The sequence below is a fragment of the Ovis aries genome, chromosome 1 (assembly GCF_016772045.2).
Source record: "Ovis aries strain OAR_USU_Benz2616 breed Rambouillet chromosome 1, ARS-UI_Ramb_v3.0, whole genome shotgun sequence".
In the NCBI taxonomy this organism is placed as follows: Eukaryota; Metazoa; Chordata; class Mammalia; order Artiodactyla; family Bovidae; genus Ovis; species Ovis aries.
In genome coordinates, this window is record NC_056054.1 from 162,877,309 (window position 1) to 162,895,225 (window position 17,917).

The window sequence follows — 17,917 nt, forward strand, 5'->3', positions numbered from 1 at the left end:
AATGTAGCAACAGCCTAAAATAAGAATAATAGATAACTCTCTGATTGAATGCTTTCTAAGGACATTGTGTGTGTTTACTTCTTTAAGTTCACTCACTGATAAAACTCACTGAAGGGAGCATATCAGCAGGCAGGGCTATTTGCACAGCAGTAGCATATAGCCCCCTCAACGTCAGTGGCTTAATACAGTAAAGGTTTATTTCTTGCTCATTCTTTATATCCTGTAGCTAGAAATTGTGCTTTATATGGTTGTCACATGAAGACTTAGTATGACAGCACTTCTACCATCTGGAATATCTTCAGTCCTTATAACAAGGAGAAAGGGAGTGACAAATAGCACACTGACTCTTAAAAGCTTTGACTGGAAATGACAGCCATCATTTCCACTTATATTTTGTTGACCAAAGCTAGTCACCTGGCCATGCCGATCTTCTTCGAAACAATCTCTCCTAGAATGAAAAGAACATATATTTGTAAGCAGCCAATAATAATTTCTACAAGTACTGTTATCACTAGTTGAAATATAGGGAAACTGAAGCATTAAAAAATGTAATTAGCCAAATATTATACATATAGTAAAATATAAGGCTAAGCTTCAAGAGCAGAGCCCCTAGTCCACAAGCTTAACTTATTTCTACCTTAATTTCTTCCGCTATCCTTCTACCTTCTTTGACGTACATTCTTTGCAAATCCCTGGAATGGAATGGTGTTACCCCAAGCATGATATTCTTACTGACAATAACAAGTAGTACAAAATTAAGATCCACACATGTTCTAGTTTAATAAGCAGCATAGTTTAAACTCCCAATCATTATAGTCATTCAAGGAACATTTTAAAAACACATTCAGAAGTTATAAATGAATATAGTTATTATTTTATGATATGTTATCACATCAGTTCCATAGAGAAAAATAAGAGGAGGAAACATTTCTACACTGGAGGAAGGGATTCTCATTTTCATTAGAAAAGACCCTGATCCTGGGAAAGATTGAAGGCAGGAGAAGGCGGGGAAAAAAGAGGATGAGATGGTTTGATGGCATCACCGACTCGATGGACATGAGTTTGAGCAAGCTCCAGGAGTTGGTGATGGACACAGGGAAGCCTGGTGTGCTGGAGTCCATGGGTTCGCAAAGAGTCAGACACAACTGAGAAACTGAACTGAACTGAACTGGAAGGGATTATCTGGAGATTAAAGGGCCATCTATGGGATGTCCACAGCTGTAGTGACTCATTGCCAGTGATCAATGTCTGCCTTTTCTCCCTCTCTCCCTCCTTCCCTTCCTTTTTTCTTCCCTCCCTCACTCCCTCTCTTCCCTCCTTCCATCTTTACTTCCTCCCCTCCCTTACTCTTCCCATACTTCCTTCCACCTTTTCTTTCGCGAAAATGTATTGCATTTTGTATGGCAGATATTAGGAACTTCATAGAGAAACAGGAATAAGGTCTAATCTGCTCTCAGTCCTCATGGCACTCACAGACACAGCCACAAATGAGATGCATAAATGCAAAGTAAGATTCAGTGAGACAAACTGAAAGTCTCAGAAACTCAAACTCTACACATATGCCTGATTTTATAGGCTCAGAACAGGACTATAATTTTCCAGGATATGTTTATTACAGCTCTCTTCTTGTGAATTTATTAAGATGCTCTCTAATGCATAAGACCTTTTGGTTTCATTCGCTGATGGGTTTATAGCTGACATGCACTATCTTTCCTAGCTTTTGTGCCCACATTTGTTTACACTGACACATGGTGTTACAGCGCTTGCCTAGATAAGATTTCAAGTGTTTTCCCTGAAAATCACCCAGAATTATAGTAAAGAGATGCATTTATAAACATTAGGGAACACTGGATCTTAGATTCCGTGTTCCTTGACATCTGTTAGTAAGTATCTTACTACCTTCACTGGCTTTAGGGTATACATTGTTTACCTGTGGCACAGCAAAAAAAGAAAAAGAAATCTCCCATATTTTGCGAGGTGAGACTCTGTGTCTGACTCTCATGGTTCTGAGAGTTGTTTACAGCCATCTGGCGGAAAGTACAAGTCTTACTTGCACTTCACCTGCAGTGATTTGTATGTCAGGCTTTTTGTCTCTTATGGTGCATGAAAAGGACAAATAAAAGTCCTTTCCACTGTAATATCTCTCCTCATGAAAGTTACTTTTCCATACTTTAATTACTGGCATGATATCCTGTCTCTGTTCTTAGTGTCAGAGGTCTTACTTTGCTTTCTTTTCCAATTACATCTTCTTCAGGCGCTTCATGTATTTTAGTCTGCCATAGTTCCTTCAGTCGGTGTAAGGAACAAAGATAACTTCTGTGCTGTGCTATAGATGCCTAGTGTCTTATATCAATCTGTATGGTCATTTTTTTATACAAGTACATGTGGTTAAAGTCTCATTGACCATGGTAGCTATAATGTATTCAAAAATGCTAACATTCAAACTGGAAGCAAGAATTTTGTTTCGTTTTTAGTTGTCAGAGATTCTAATATAGTGACATACAATAAGGTTATTTGCTATTTCAGACTGAGAGTGAGAAAGGATCCCAAATTAAGTTATTTTGTACTGTATTTTCCTTTCATGGCAGGAAGTACACCTGTCAACATAGCTTTTTTTTTTTTTAAACCAGAGATGTTATACAATTTTGTTGAAACCATTGACACTTTTGCTGTTATAGAAAGTTTTGGAAAAGAAAACAAAAAAGAAAGTTATTGATGTAGAAAGACTGTATAATAAGCAGTGCCCTCCCCCACTTCCCCCAAAAGTCTCCATGGCTTATAACTAGCCTTTATTTCTTACTCATGAGTCACCAGGTCGGCTGTACCAACTCTACTTACAGTGCTAGTTAAGTTCAGGTTTGTTTCATATTTCTCATTCTGGAACCCAAGTTGAGGAACAGCCTCTCTGTAAAGCATGCCCTCTCATGGGGTACAGGGCAGGACTGCCAGAGTGATGGCCAAGTTCGTTAGAGCCCTGGCTTGATATGATGTATCTGACCCCATATGAACTTGCCAGGTGGAGCAATGGTAAGGAATCCACCTGCCAAAGAGGGAGACACAAGAGATGCAGATCAGATCCCCAGATCATGAAGACACTCTGGAGTTCAGTTCAGTTCAGTCGCTCAGTCATGCCTGACTCTTTGTGACCCCATGAAACACACAGCACACTAGGCCTACCTGTCCATCACCAACTCCCAGAGTTCAACCAAACCCATGTCCATCGAGTCAGTGATGCCATCCAACCATCTCATCCTCTGTCGTCCCCTTCTCCTCCTGCCCTCAATCCCTCCCAGCATCAGAGTCTTTTCCAATGAGTCAGCTCTTCACATGAGGTGGCCAAAGCACTGGAGTTTCTGCTTCAAAATCAGTCCTTCCAATGAACACTTAGGACTGATCTCCTTTAGGATGGACTGGTTGGAACTCCTTGCTGTCCAAGGGACTCTCAAGAGTCTTCTGCCTTGTGACCCAGCAATCCTACTACTGGGCATACACACGGAGGAAACCAGAATTGAAAGAGACACGTGTACCCCAATGTTCATCGCAGCACTGTTTATAATAGCCAGGACATGAAAGCAACCTAGATGTCTATCAGCAGATGAATAGATAGGAAAGCTGTGGTACATATACACAATGGAGTATTACTCAGCTATTAAAAAGAATACACTTGTATCCTGTATCAAACCTAGACTGGCAATTCATTTCTTACATGATAGTGTACATGTTTCAATGCCATTCTCCCAAATCATCCCATCCTCTCCCTCTCCCACAGAGTCCAAAAATCTGTTCTATACATCTGTGTCTCTTTTGCTGTCTCACATACAGGGTTATCATTACCATCATTCTAAATTTCATATATATGTTTTAGTACAGGATGCTTGGGGCTGGTACACTGGGATGACCCAGTGAGATGATATGGGGAGGGAGGTGGGAGGTGGGGTTCAGGATTGGGAACTCATGTACACCCATGGTGGATTCATGTCAATGTATGGCAAAACCAATACAGTATGGTAAAGTAAAATAAATAAATAAAAAGAAAAAAAATAAGTTCAGTAATGATCCATACATGAAACTGGAACCTATTGATACACAGAGTGAAGTAAGCCTGAATATGCTGTCTAATGCGTATATATGGAATTTAGAAAATTGTGGACAAGGAGCCTGTTCCATGTCACGAGCTGGACATGACTGAGCAACAGACACAGATGTAGTGAGAACAGTTCCTTTTGGACTCATGTGGGCCAGGGAGAGGAAAGGACTACTTGTGACCAAGTCATACAATATGCCATAAATCTCACTTATGACTCTCTGTTTTCCTCATATGGAACATAGTAATTGTGAAACTTAATCACCAGTACCAGATTTCGATTCATTATACAAGATGTCTTGTGGCTGGTGCATAATGATTGATGACACCTAGTAGGGGATGGTAAGTAGGGGACAAACTAACTTGAGGGGTTCAGATTTCATTAGAACAGTAAACTCCATAGCAGAGCCACCCTAAATGTTGTATATTTAAATTTGTCATTATTTATTGAATAAAACCAAGTATAGATTATACTAGTATTTAAATGCTTAATATGGTTCTCTAACATTTCATAATAATAAGATTTAAAAGTTTATTATTAAACTTATAATAATAGATATCATGTTCAGTAAATGCATTTTGCCAAATAATACCATCTGAACATAATGGGGACTTGTAAATTCACTTGAAAGTTCACAGAATACAATATAAGCTTTGATGTTTGTATTAGAGATTGGCCAAATGGCTTATGTTTATTCAAACATCTGTGAGATTCCTCTGTTTATATGTCCCACATGTTCAATTCAATTTCAATGACACTCATGCTGTTTGAATTTGGCTTCATTAGTCTAGAAGCTCAGTTTTGAGAGATCCATGAACATGACTCACTGTGAAAAACCTTTTAGCCTCCTGAAAACTAGCACTAGCAACTATGCCGTGTTATTTCAGAAGTTGAATGTCTTGTGCTTTTTAATTTGCTGTCTAGATTCTTGAACATGAACTTTCCATAACACTGGCATGCACCAGGATATCCTGCGTCAGACATAGACCACTCCAGTATTCTTGCCTGAAAAATTGCATGGACAGAGGAGCCTGGTTCCATGGGGTCACAAAGAGTTGGACATGACTGAGCATGCACAGACACACACATTCTACTGCATGTTACATTGGAGTGAGTCTCCTACACAAGTTCCTTCAGTGAGGTAGGGAAGTATTCTTCACATGCCGTGAACAATGGCCAGGGCAGAGAGGAAAGGACTACTTGTGACCAAGTCATACAATATGCCATAAATCTCACTTATGACTCTCTGTTTTCCTCATATGGAACATAGTAATTGCTAGGGGAAATTCTTAATCATGTTTGTCAGTGTACTTCAAGATTTCTTGGGGTATTTCTTCTTTCATTTTATATGTAAGTTTCTCCTTCCATATGTCTTTTGTGGCTTCAATTTAGGGGAAAAAATTACTTATGTTTTTACCATAATGTATTAGAATTGATAGAAAGCCACCTAGTAGTAAGGTTCTTTCTCAGATGAGATTACCACTTTTTTAAGTAGTATGTACTTCTATCCACTTTTTTTCTAAATAAAATTATAACTTTTAAAAAACTAACTTGAGCTTTGGCCCACTTCTAAATATAAGAATAAAATAATTATTTCATTAGAACAGTAAACCTCCTTTTATCCATAGCAGAGCCATTCTCTTTCCTAAATGAAAATTTTAAAATATTTTGTATATTTAAATTTGTCATTATTTATTGAATAAACCAAAAGTATAGATTATACTAGTATTTTAAATGCTTAATATAGTTTTCCTTTTATTTCCTCAAGGTTCTCTTTCCTGTGAAAACTGACATGCCCTATAACATTTCATAACTTGAAATAATCAAAAGATTTAAAAATCTTTGGTTTAGTTTTATTCACATTAAACTTATAATAATAGATATCATGTTCAGTAAATGCATTTTGCCAAATGCAATAAACCATCATGGTGTATGACTTTAATGGGGATTCTTGCTAAATTGAGGACTTGCATCTATGTTCATCAGTGATATAGTGTGAATCTTTGTCAGGTTTGTATTAGAGATTGGCCTCATAGAATGAGTTTAAGTTTTATTGCAAAGAGTTTGAGGAGGATAGGTGTTAGCTCTTCTCAGAATCAGCTGTCCCACCTGGGCTTTGTTTGCTGGAAGATTTCTGATTACAGTTTCAACTTGTGATGGGTCTGTTAAGATTCTATTTCTTCCTGGTTCAGTTTTGGAAAATTGTACTTTTCAATTTGTCCAAATTTTATTGGCATACAACTGCTGATAGTAGTCTCTTATGATCCTTTGTATTTCTGTGTTGTCTGTTGTGAATTTTTATTGATTTTGCTTGATGAGTCTGGCTAATGGTTTGTCAATTTTATTTATTTTCAAAGAACCAGCTGGCTTTTGATTTTTGCTATGGTTTTGTTTTTTTGTCTGCCTAATTTTTAAGATTTCTTTCCTTCTACTAATGGCAATTCTTCCTTTTCTAGTTGCTTTAGTTGTAGAGTTAGGTTGTTTTATTTTTGACTTGAGGTAGCTATGGCACTGAGTGTCCCACAGGAGGTGCCCTCTATTCCAACCTCCTTAATAGCCTGTAATTGAGATCTAATCTGCATTATGGTCAAAGATGCTAGCAAGTTTAGATTTATGGCCAGGATGATCTATCCTGGAGAAGGTTCCATGAGCACGGTGAAATTCATTTGGTGTGTTATCAATTAGGTTTCTAATTTTTTTAAGTTTGTGTTTCTTTTTATTTCTTAAATATAACTGGTCTACCTTAAACCTCATCTCATTAGAGTTATACAGAGAAGGATTTTAGCTTTCATAGTTGACTTTGGATTCTAGCAGTTTTTTCCAAATCATTTTCTCTTCTGCAATCTTCTTTATTTTTACTTTATTTATTTTAATTGGAGGCTAATCATTTTACAGTATTGTGGTGGTTTTTGCCATACATCGACATGAATTAGCCATGGGTGTACGTGTGTTCCCCATCCTGAATGCCCCTCCCACCTCCTTCCCCATCCCATCCCTCTGGGTCATCCCAGTGCACCAGCCCTGAGCACCCTGTCTCATGCATTGAACCTGGACTGGAGATCTGTTTCACATCTGTTTCACATATGAAACATATACATGTTTCAGTGCTATTCTCTCAGATCATCCCACCCTCACCTTATCCCACAGAGTCCAAAAGACTATTCCATACATCTGTGTCTCTTTTGCTATCTCCCATATAGGGTTATTGTTACCAACAACTTTATTGAGATATAGTTTTTATATTCCACAAGGTATATATATTTTTTTATTTTTATTTTTTAATTCCACAAACTCATTTCAAGTTTATGAGTCAATGATTTTTTCATTTATCTTCAGAGTTGTACATCTATCACCATAATCTAATTTTAAGACATTTTCACCAGCCCTAAAAGAAACCCCCGACTCATGAGCAGTCACACCTCATCCTGTCCTCACTCGTCCACAGTCCTGTGCCTGTGGCCTCAGTCTCTTCGTCATGTCTGACTCTTTGCGACCCTACAAACTGTAGCCCACCAGGCTCCTCTGTCCATGAGATTCAGGCTAGTGCAAACCTACTTTCTATCTTTATATATTTGCCAATTCTGAACACATCATATAGCAGGTGGTCTTTTGTGACTGGCTTCTTTCACTGAGCATAGTATTTTCAAAGTTTGTCTATGTTGTAGCATGAATCAGTACTTTGTCCCTTTCTATTGCCAACTAATATCTGTAGTATGGGGTACTGTGTTTTGTTTACCCATTCATCAGTGATGGATGTTTAAATTGTTTCTACTTTTTGACTATTATGGATAATACTGCTATGATCTTTCATGTACAAGTTTGTGTGTGCACATGTCTTTATAGTTCTCTTGACTGTATACTTAGAAGTGAAATTGCTGAGTCATGGTAGACCTAAACTCTATGTTTAGGTAGACCACATTAGACCATTGTAACTCTATGTTTAAAATTTTGAGGAGCTGCAGAATTGTTTTCCAAAATGGGTGTACCATTGTATGATTCCACCAGCAATGAATGAGGGTTCTAATTTAAATGCATCCTTGCCAACATTGTTGTTGTTGGTCTTTCTGATTTTAGCCATTCTAGTAGGTGTCAAGGGGTATCCCAGTATGAGTTTGATATACATTTCCCTAATTACTAATGATATTGAGCATCTTTTCATGTTCTTATTAGCTATTCATTTATTTTCTTTTAACCATCTACTCCTTTTCCCATTTTTAAAATTGAGCTTTTTTATTATTATAATAGCTCCTAATATAGTCTGGATATAAGTTGCTTATCAGATACAGGATTTGTAAATATTGTCTTACATTCTTTTGGTTGTCTTATTGCTTCCTTGATGATGTCATTTGAAATATAAAAAGTTTATTATAAAGTCAAATTTATTTTTTTATTTTATTATTTTTGCTTTCAGTGTCATGTTTACAAAATCATTGCATAACCCAAGTTCACAAAGATTTACTATTTGTTTTCCTATAAAATCTTTATCATATTTGACTCACATTTAGATCTGTTATCCAGTCTGAGTTAGTTTTTGTTTATGAGGTAAGGTAAATCTCTAACTTCACTCATTTGTCACAAACCATTTGTTACGAGACTATTCTGCTGAATTGTCTTGACCCCTTTGTCTAAAATCATCTGGCCATAAATATCATATTCATGACCATTTATTTTTTAACTCACAGTCGTATTCCACTGACCTGTTTTTATGTTCTTACAACAGTACTGCACTGCCTTGATTATTAAAGCTTTGTAATGAGTTTTAAAACTCAGTAGTATGAGTCTACTAACTTAGTTCTTCTTTTCAAGATTGTTTTTGCTCTTGAGATACCTTACAACTCAGCCTGATTCTTTTTTTTAATTGATTTATTTTAATTGGAGGCTAACTACTTCCCAAAGCCTTTGACTGTGTGGATCACAATAAACTGTGGAAAATTCTTCAAGAGATGGGAATACCAGACCACCTGACCTGCCTCTTGAGAAACCTATATGCAGGTTAGGAAGCAACAGTTAGAACTGGACATGAAACAACACACTGGTTCCAGATAGGAAAAGGAGTACATCAAGGCTATATATTGTCACCCTGCTTATTTAACTTTTAAGCAGAGTATATCATGAGAAACACTGAGCTTTGGAAGAAACACAAGCTGGAATCAAGATTGCCGGGAGAAAAATCAATAACCTCAGATGACACCACCCTTATGGCAGAAAGTGAAGAGGAGCTAAAAAGCCTCTTGAAAGTGAAAGACGAGAGTGAACAAGTTGGCTTAAAGCTCAACATTCAGAAAACGAAGATCATGGCATCTGGTCCCATCACTTCATGGGAAATAGATGGAGAAACAGTGGAAACAGTGTCAGACTTTATTTTTGGGGGCTCCAAAAATCACTGCAGATGGTGACTGCAGCCATGAAATTAAAAGACACTTACTCCTTGGAAGAAAAGTTATGACCAACCTAGATAGCATATTAAAAAGGAGAGACATTACTTTGCCAACCAAGGTCCATCTCGTCAAGGCTATGGTTTTTCCAGTGGTCATGTATGGATGTGAGAGTTGGACTGTGAAGAAAGCTGTGATGCTTTTGAACTGTGGTGTTGGAGAAGATGCTTGAGAGTCCCTTGGACTGCAAGGAGATCCATCCAGTCCATCCTAAAGGAGATTAGTCCTGGGTGTTCATTGGAAGGACTGATGCTGAAGCTGAAACTCCAATACTTCGGCCACCTCATGCGAAGAATTGACTCACTGGAAAAGACCCTGATGCTGGGAGGGATTGGGGGCAGGAGGAGAAGGGGACAACAGAGGGTGAGATGGCTGGATGGCATCACCGACTCGTTGGACATGAGTTTGGGTGAACTCCGAGAGTTGGTGATGGACAGGGAGGCCTGGCGTGCTGTGATTCATTGGGTCACAAAGAGTGGGACATAACTGAGCGACTGAACTGAACTGAACTACTTTACAGTACTGTAGTGGTTTTTGCTGTATATTGACATGAATCAGCCACGGTGTACATGTGTCCTCCATCCTGAAACCCCCTCCCGCCTCCTTCCCCATACCATCCCTCAGGGTTGTCCGAGTGCAGTGGCTTTGAGTGCCCTGTTTCATGCATTGAACTTGGACTGGTGATGTATTTCACATATGGTAATATACATGTCTCAGTGCTATTCTCTCAAATCATTCCCGCCTCACCTTCTCCCACAGAGTCCAAAAGTCTGTTCTTTGTATGTGTCTCTTCTCAGCCTGATTCTTAAAGTCAAAATGGAAGGCTCTTTTTAGTTCATTTGCTTTTTTGTTTGCTTGCTTTTTGCCTGAATCACACATAGAAAGCCTAGTAAATTATCACATTAAAATAAATAACACGAGTGTGGCTCAGAGAAAAGTTGTTGACTTTTATAAATATTAAATATATATATATACACACACATATATTCACATTCTAAAATATCTCCAAACTTTATATATTATCATAAAATTCTTGATTAAGGAAAACTACACTGAATTTCATGCTCTAGTAACCCTAACAGCCAGTTCGTGTGGCAGCTTACTTTTCTCCTTGCACTAAAATTTCACTGAAACAGTGGTTGTAAATTAACATCCATGTGAACATGATTACTGGAAAAGGTAATCCCAAAAGAAGGGCAATGCCAAAGATTGTTCAAACTACCACTCAATTGTATTCATTTCACGTGCTAGCAAAGTAATGCTCAAAATTCTCCAAGCAAGGCTTCAACAGTACATGAACCAACAACTTCCAGATGTTCAAGCTGAATTTAGAAAACACAGAGGAACCACAGATCAAATTGCCAACATCCATTGGATCATTGTAAAAGCAAGATAATTCCAGAAAAAATATACTGCTGCTTTATTGACTATGCCAAAGCCTTTGACAATGTGGATCACAACAAAGTGTGGAAAATTCTTAAAGAGATGGGAATACCAGATCACCTGACCTGCCTCCTGAGAAATCAGTTTGTAGGTCAAGAAGCAATAGTTAGAATCAGACATTGAACAACAGACTGGTTCCAAATTGGGAAACTAGTATGTCAAGGTTTTCTATTGTCACCCTGCTTATTTAACTTATATGCAGAGTACATCATGTGAAATGCCAGGTTGGATGAAGCATAAGCCAGACTCAAGATTGCTGGGAGAAATATCAATAACCTCAGATAACCAGATGACACCACCATCATGGCAGAAAGGAAAGAGGAACTAAAGAGCCTCTTGATGAAAGTGAAAGAGGAGAGTGAAAAAGTTGGCTTAAAGCTCAACATTCAGAAAACAAAGATCATGGCATCTGGTCCCATCACTTCATGGCAAATAGAAGAGGAAACAATGGAAACAGGGACAGACTTCATTTTCTTGGGCTCCACAATCACTGCAGATGGTGACTGCAGCCATGAAATTAAAAGACGCTTGCTCCTTGGAAGAAAAGGTATGACCAACCTAGACAGCATATTAAGAAACAGAGACACTACTTTGCTGACAAAGGTCTGTATAGTCAAAGCCATGGTTTTTCCAGTAGTCATGTATGGATGTAAAAGGTGGACCTTAAAGGAAGCTGAGCAATGAAGAATTGATGCTTTTGAACTGTGTTGTTGGAGTAAACTCTTGAGAGTCCCTTGGACAGCAAGGAGATCGAACCAGTGAATCCTAAAGAAAATCAGTCCTGAATATTCACTCGATGCTGAAGCTGAAGCTCCAATACTTAGGCCACCTGATGCAAAGAACTGATTCCTTGGAAAAGATCATGATGCTGGGAAAGACTGAAGGCGGGAGGACAAGGGGATGGCAGAGGATGAGATGGTTGGATGGCATCACCAACTCAATGGACATGAGTTTGAGCAAGCTCTGGGAGATGGTGAAGGACAAGGAAGCCTGGCCTGCTGCATGCAGTCCATGGGGTCCCAAAGAGTCCGACACGACTGAGCAGTGACTGAACTGGACATGATTAGGTTTGGAAGGACACACACCACATGCCATCAAGAGTTTACCAAAGGAGCAAATCCCCTTCTAACCCCTTCTGGTATTCTTTCTTTGAACTTTTAACTATGCAAACTTGTCTTGTGAGGAATCATGATTATTTCCTTAAAACCAGCGAAAAGTAGTCCTATAAATAATACACAGAACTGGGAAAATGGTTGCTGGTTTCATGTTTTGCCAGTAACCACAGTCTTTCCTTGGATCTGAGTTTATTTCGGTAGCAAAGGTACTAGAGAGAGGCTTTTATAATAGTCCTAAGATTTTAATAGCCTCAGCTCTCCATTCTCAAAGTTGAAGCATTTATACTATAGAACTTGGAATCCGTTGTCAACTCCTTCTTTATTCCAGAGGACTTTCCTTTTTATTTAAACTGCGTCCTACTGCCATATTATTTTCATCTGTCTTGCCTCTTCTTAAAAGTCATACAAAACTTTTCTAGCTGAATATAATTCACTCTCTTATCCCTTATGTAAGTCTTTTTCAATGACAGATTATTAAGAAGTACTCCTGGCATATGTAGTAAACCTTTTGCAGATAATGAGTATTTGATCAGAATTTTTAAAGAAGATGCTTTGATGGCATTTCAAAAACAAGATTTTGTTGTTATTTTTTCTGACCCAGGTCTTTTTATCATAGAGTTGCTAGAAAGACCATAAATCTCAAAAAGGCCATTCTTGTCCTAAACCGATTGACCCTTCAGTGCTGAATCCTCAGCTAGCTCAGGCGTTCTGCTGGACCTCACTGCCATCTCTGAATAATTTATGTGATTTACAGTGCCTTGTAAAAAGCACTGAAACATCTCTGTGTGTGACTTGTTTGCTTTTGATTTACAGTGACAACCTTTCATTGTAGTGTAAAGTTGCTGAAGAACTTTTTCTGCAACATTGTATTTTTCCATTCATACTCAGATGATGGTGGCTCAGTTATCAGAGACCTCAATTTTCTGCCCTGTTGTTTTTCAAATTAAAAAATACATGTGAGCCATCTCTTCACAAAGTCACACATTAAATAGCACTACCCAATAGATCATTATTCTGTGTGCACTCTGCCATTACTGATGGTTACCTGACCTTTGGAAATAAGAAGAACATTATAAGCATCTACGGAGGTATTAAAAACTGTCATATTACTAATGATTCTTAGGGTCAGCTGGAATGTTTACATAGGAGCTATGATGGTGACTCAGAGAGTGACATGTGTGGTTGGTAGGTGGCCTTTTATCAAGGCTTCATGATGATCTGATAATAATAAAGAAGGTAAATGAGGAAAATACCATCTGGTTCAGTGAGATAGCCATTTGTGAAGAAGACTGATCTCTTATGAAGTGCTCTGCCCTACATAGAACATAAGGAGATGCAGAGGACCTGCCAGTGTGGGTGCCTTCTCATTTAAATTAGATATCCCTGGAAAATATTGAAAAACATCAGCCACAAAAGAGAGGCACATAAATTGTTGGCAGAGAAATTGAGATGTCTGGGTCAATAGCACCAATATATGTTTAAATAAAGTGTTTTCTTATCAGAGGGGCTTCCCAGGTGGCACTAGGGGTAAAGAACCAGCCTGCCAATGCAGGAGACGTAAATAACTAAAACAAAATCATGCCTAGTCTTCTTCTGAGGAGCAATTGTTTTTACTATTTGGAAAATGTAATCAAGATGATCACAAGGACGTAATTATCAGCAAAAGTTATTGCTTCAAAAATATAAAAACCTTGTCTGTTAAAGTGTTGAACATGGGTTTTGTATAGAAGAAATAATGTTGATAAGATTGTATATGCAAGTTTAAGATCCATTGTTTTCTGAAATCCATGTCTTAGAACAACTGTTTTGGCAAATTGAAAAGGCAAAATAAGGTCATGTTTGCAAAATGTCTGTCACAGTATCCAGTAAGCACTTAATAAGTGTTATCTACTATTATCATCATCATAATTATCGTTAACAGTATTATTAGTTTTCTTCTATCACATGGTTACAGTCATGCTCAGTCAAGTAGATACTAAAGTGCGTGAAGGTCTTCAGCAGAAATAAGAACATCTTGCTATTCAACATATTATCCCCATTTTTGTATCCTGTTTTTGTACTTCAGTTGCAAATGACTCACAATTAACTTTGGTTACTTTAAATCAAGCACTGAAATAATTATGAAAAACACCTAGTTCCTAGTACCACTCACTACTGTGTAATCTAGAATGAGTCTTATTTTCTCTAGGCCACAATTAAAATCAATGATATTTGTGAATACCTTTCTTATCTAATATTCTAAGGGGTAGCTCAGGGGGCAGAATTGCAGGAAAAGTTTTATAATATATTGCATCTACTTTAATCTGTCTTTGAAAGTCACCTCACTTCAGCCCCAAGCAAGTTCCACATCTGGTTTAAAAGTGTCATTTCATTAAGTAGTACTGCAGGCTGCAGAAACTTCCATCACAGTGTGCAGTGGATATCAAATATTTACTAGGGATCAAAACTTGTCTTAACCTGCTTGAAACCAAAAACGAAACTTTTAGAAGCTGTTCTGTAACAGAGAGATAGATATCCATTGTCTTCAAACTTCCTTTACTATCTGTAGTGCTTTTGACCTTCTTGTGAATTTTGTAGCAAATGAAGTCAAACTTTTTTCAACTGTTTATCCCTGGGCAGTACCATCTGATATGAATAGTATTCCATCAAAATGCATTTTTTTCCTGAGGAAGTCTTGCTATAATACATCATCAGAATGACAGCCAGTATATTATATATTACAATAAAACATCCCCAGAGCAAAGGTACATGTGATGATGAATTATGCTAATATGTTATTGTCATTATGTTATCAGCACTCAGAGAGTGATTTAGTGAGATACATCATCAGTGAGAGCTTATCTGATTTCATATTAGTCAAAAAATGACACCATCATGGAAAACCATAAGGAGACTCAGTTGATTAATAGGGTTGATGATATTCTAGTGCCAGAATTCATGTATAGTGGTATATTAAAATGTCCTTTGAAACTGAAAACAAGTTAAAGAAAGATGAGTCCACGAGGTGAGGTTATAAAAGCACTGTCAGTTTAAATACTATTCCTGTAGACAGAGTGGATATTTAAGTATAAACCAAAAATCATCCTTTGTCCTTTCTTCAAACATCTGACAAAGATTAGGTCTACTTAATTATCTTTGGAAAGCCTTGAGAACATCTCATAAAAAGCTGTCTGTCCTAAGACCACTGGTTATTTTCTATATCCATGGTCTTCAGGTGACATTTTGTGATGATATATGCATTATGCCCCAAGTCACTGAACCAAACAGATATATCATAAAACTTTTGTTGAGCAGCAACTAATTTATTCAGGATGTAAGTTGATCCCTTTTGTTCCAGCATCTTCTTCGCAGAATCTTGCACACATTAGGCATTCAAAAGAGACTTGCAAAACTGTCAGTGAGTCTCTTACAACTTTCTGTATTATGTTCAAAACCTCAAATTAATTTTTAATGCCAAACTATTAGATTAAAATTGCCAGACACCATGGATTTCAAATAGAAAAAAACACTTCATTTTTCTTGACTCTGCTTCTTCTATCATGATCATATAAGCTAGAACTTCCTCGTCACCACTGTCCATAAAAGGTCTCTGACCCACTTAGAGTCAGATAGGTTATGTGAAGAAGACTAGGAAAGCAGAAGGATAGATCTCAGTCAGTACTCCCTTGATCTGTCATTGATGGTTTGAACTTCCTGGGTAATTAAAACTAACTCTTTCATTGCTTTCCTAGCTTCTTTTGGGACCCCTCCCAGTTACTACACATCTCTTTCCTGAAGATTTCCTAACAAAGTCTGTACGTTTTAGAGCTCATGGTCATTTTGTTAGTCTCTGTTTTCCAGCTATTCACTCTTCTGTTGACATCTTACAATTTTGGACAAAGTGCTTTTGGGGAAAAAACCCAAGCAGGCCCCATCCCATAAGGCACATATCTGATTCAAAGACAGACAACTTTGTTTGCTCTGCTGTTAGTGAAAGCATGTGTCTGTGTGTGCTTAGTCACTGAGTCATGTCCAACTCTTTGCGACCATTTGGACTGTCACCCATCAGGCTTCTTTGTCCATGGTATTTTTCAGGCAAGAACACTGGAGTGGGTTACTATTTCCTTCTCCGGGGGATCTTCCAAACCCAGGGATCGAACCTGGATCTCCTGCACTGCAGGCAGATTCTTCACCATCTGAGACACCAGGGCATCCTATGATCCAGGCATTATTCACATGTATTAACTTATTCAACTTTTGTAAGAAGAGAAGAGTGGTATGATTATCCACATTTTTACAGATGAAAAAACTGAACCATAGAGATATTGATTTAACCAAAGTTACAGTATCTGGAGACGAGAGAGAGCAAAGATTCAAGCCTTGGTTGTCAGGGATCTACTGTGCATGCTACTAATTATAATACTATATTGTGTGTTTTCTATTAGTGCTAAATACTAAATTCAGTTTTAGAACCACATTCCGGTGTTCTCTCTCTAGAACAAGTACCAACCAGCCAGTATCTCACCTTAAGCTTTTCCAGGAATGGATTCAAAACAAGTGCCTTGTATTTCCCCAAACTCCAACGGCAAAAAAAAATTCTCCCAGCATTCTTATCAAGGTTCCTCACTAGATTTGACATGAGGGAGTGCCCCAACACTCCAACTATGATACTTTCTCCCAAAATAGTTACTTCCATCCAGGTCTCTTCAGTGATCTGAGTACTAAGCAACAGGTGACAAAACCAGCAATTTTGTTCCTTTGTGTTTGAATCTTTTTGTTTTGTTTTTGTTCCTTTGTTTTTTAAGGCAATGGCAACCCACTCTAGGACTCTTGCCTGGAAAATCCCATGGATGGAGGAGCCTGGTAGGCTGCAGTCCATGGGGTCGCTAAGAGTCGGACACGACAGTGCGACTTCACTTTCACTTTTCACTTTCATGCATTGGAGAAGGAAATGGCAACCCACCCCAGCGCTCTTGCCTGGAGAATCCCAGGGACGGGGGAGCCTGGTGGGCTGCCATCTCTGGGTTCACACAGAGTCGGACATGACTGAAGCGACTTAGCAGTATAAAGCCTTGCTGTAATGGAGAAGAGTTTTGTAATGTAAGATACTTACTTTGTATTATTTATTTTCTCCTTGGCCTTTTGGACCTTGGCTATAATTGAAATAGAAAGAGCCTTACTTTAATATTCTTCTACAAAAATAAGGGCCATTTTCTGTAACCTGAAAGAAAAAGACACAAGGGCGTACAGCTTCTAGGAACAAATGGGTATATCTCTTCATCAGTAGTAAAAACCTTAAAAGATGAATGCATTCCAGACCTCAAGAAATGTTTCAGGGTCATGCAAGGAGTTTTACTTCAGCTGATTTATATGTGCAATTTCAACAGGGCAGCCTGTCCTAGACTGCTTCCAGGGATCCACTGGTTAGATCATGATGAAGTTGGTATCAACTTGTCAGTGTGCAGTTTGGCTTGGAGGCGTGTTATCAATTTCCAGAGCATCTAATATACCCGACTGAACCAACGGGATCGGGGTGCTCTGCATCCCAGCAATCATTGTGTCAGTCTGCCGCTCACATTAGAGTGCCTCCAGCCTTCCTCTCCAGACTGCTTCCATTGGAAACTTCCCAAGAACACTCCAAAAGTAGGCTGAATGAGTATTCTGACCTCTTTTATACACTGTGGCTGTCCTTCACCTTAGTGTCATGTTGAATGAATTATTGCAAATTATTTTTATGTCATTTAAACATGTCAAATTATTTATGGAATTTTTAAGATTAAAAAAATCACTAAAATAGCCAGTGTATGTTTCTTTTATTTATTTACTAATAAAGAAATCATTGTCTTAAGCAAAAAAATTA

General features: G+C 38.0%; 1 protein-coding gene across 2 annotated transcripts in view; it reads left to right on the top strand.

Annotated features, from left to right (window-relative positions):
• EPHA6 (EPH receptor A6) overlaps nt 1-17,917 on the top strand; it is a 985,602-nt gene that overhangs the window by 894,692 nt on the left and 72,993 nt on the right. The gene's annotated exons all lie outside the window — the stretch shown is intronic.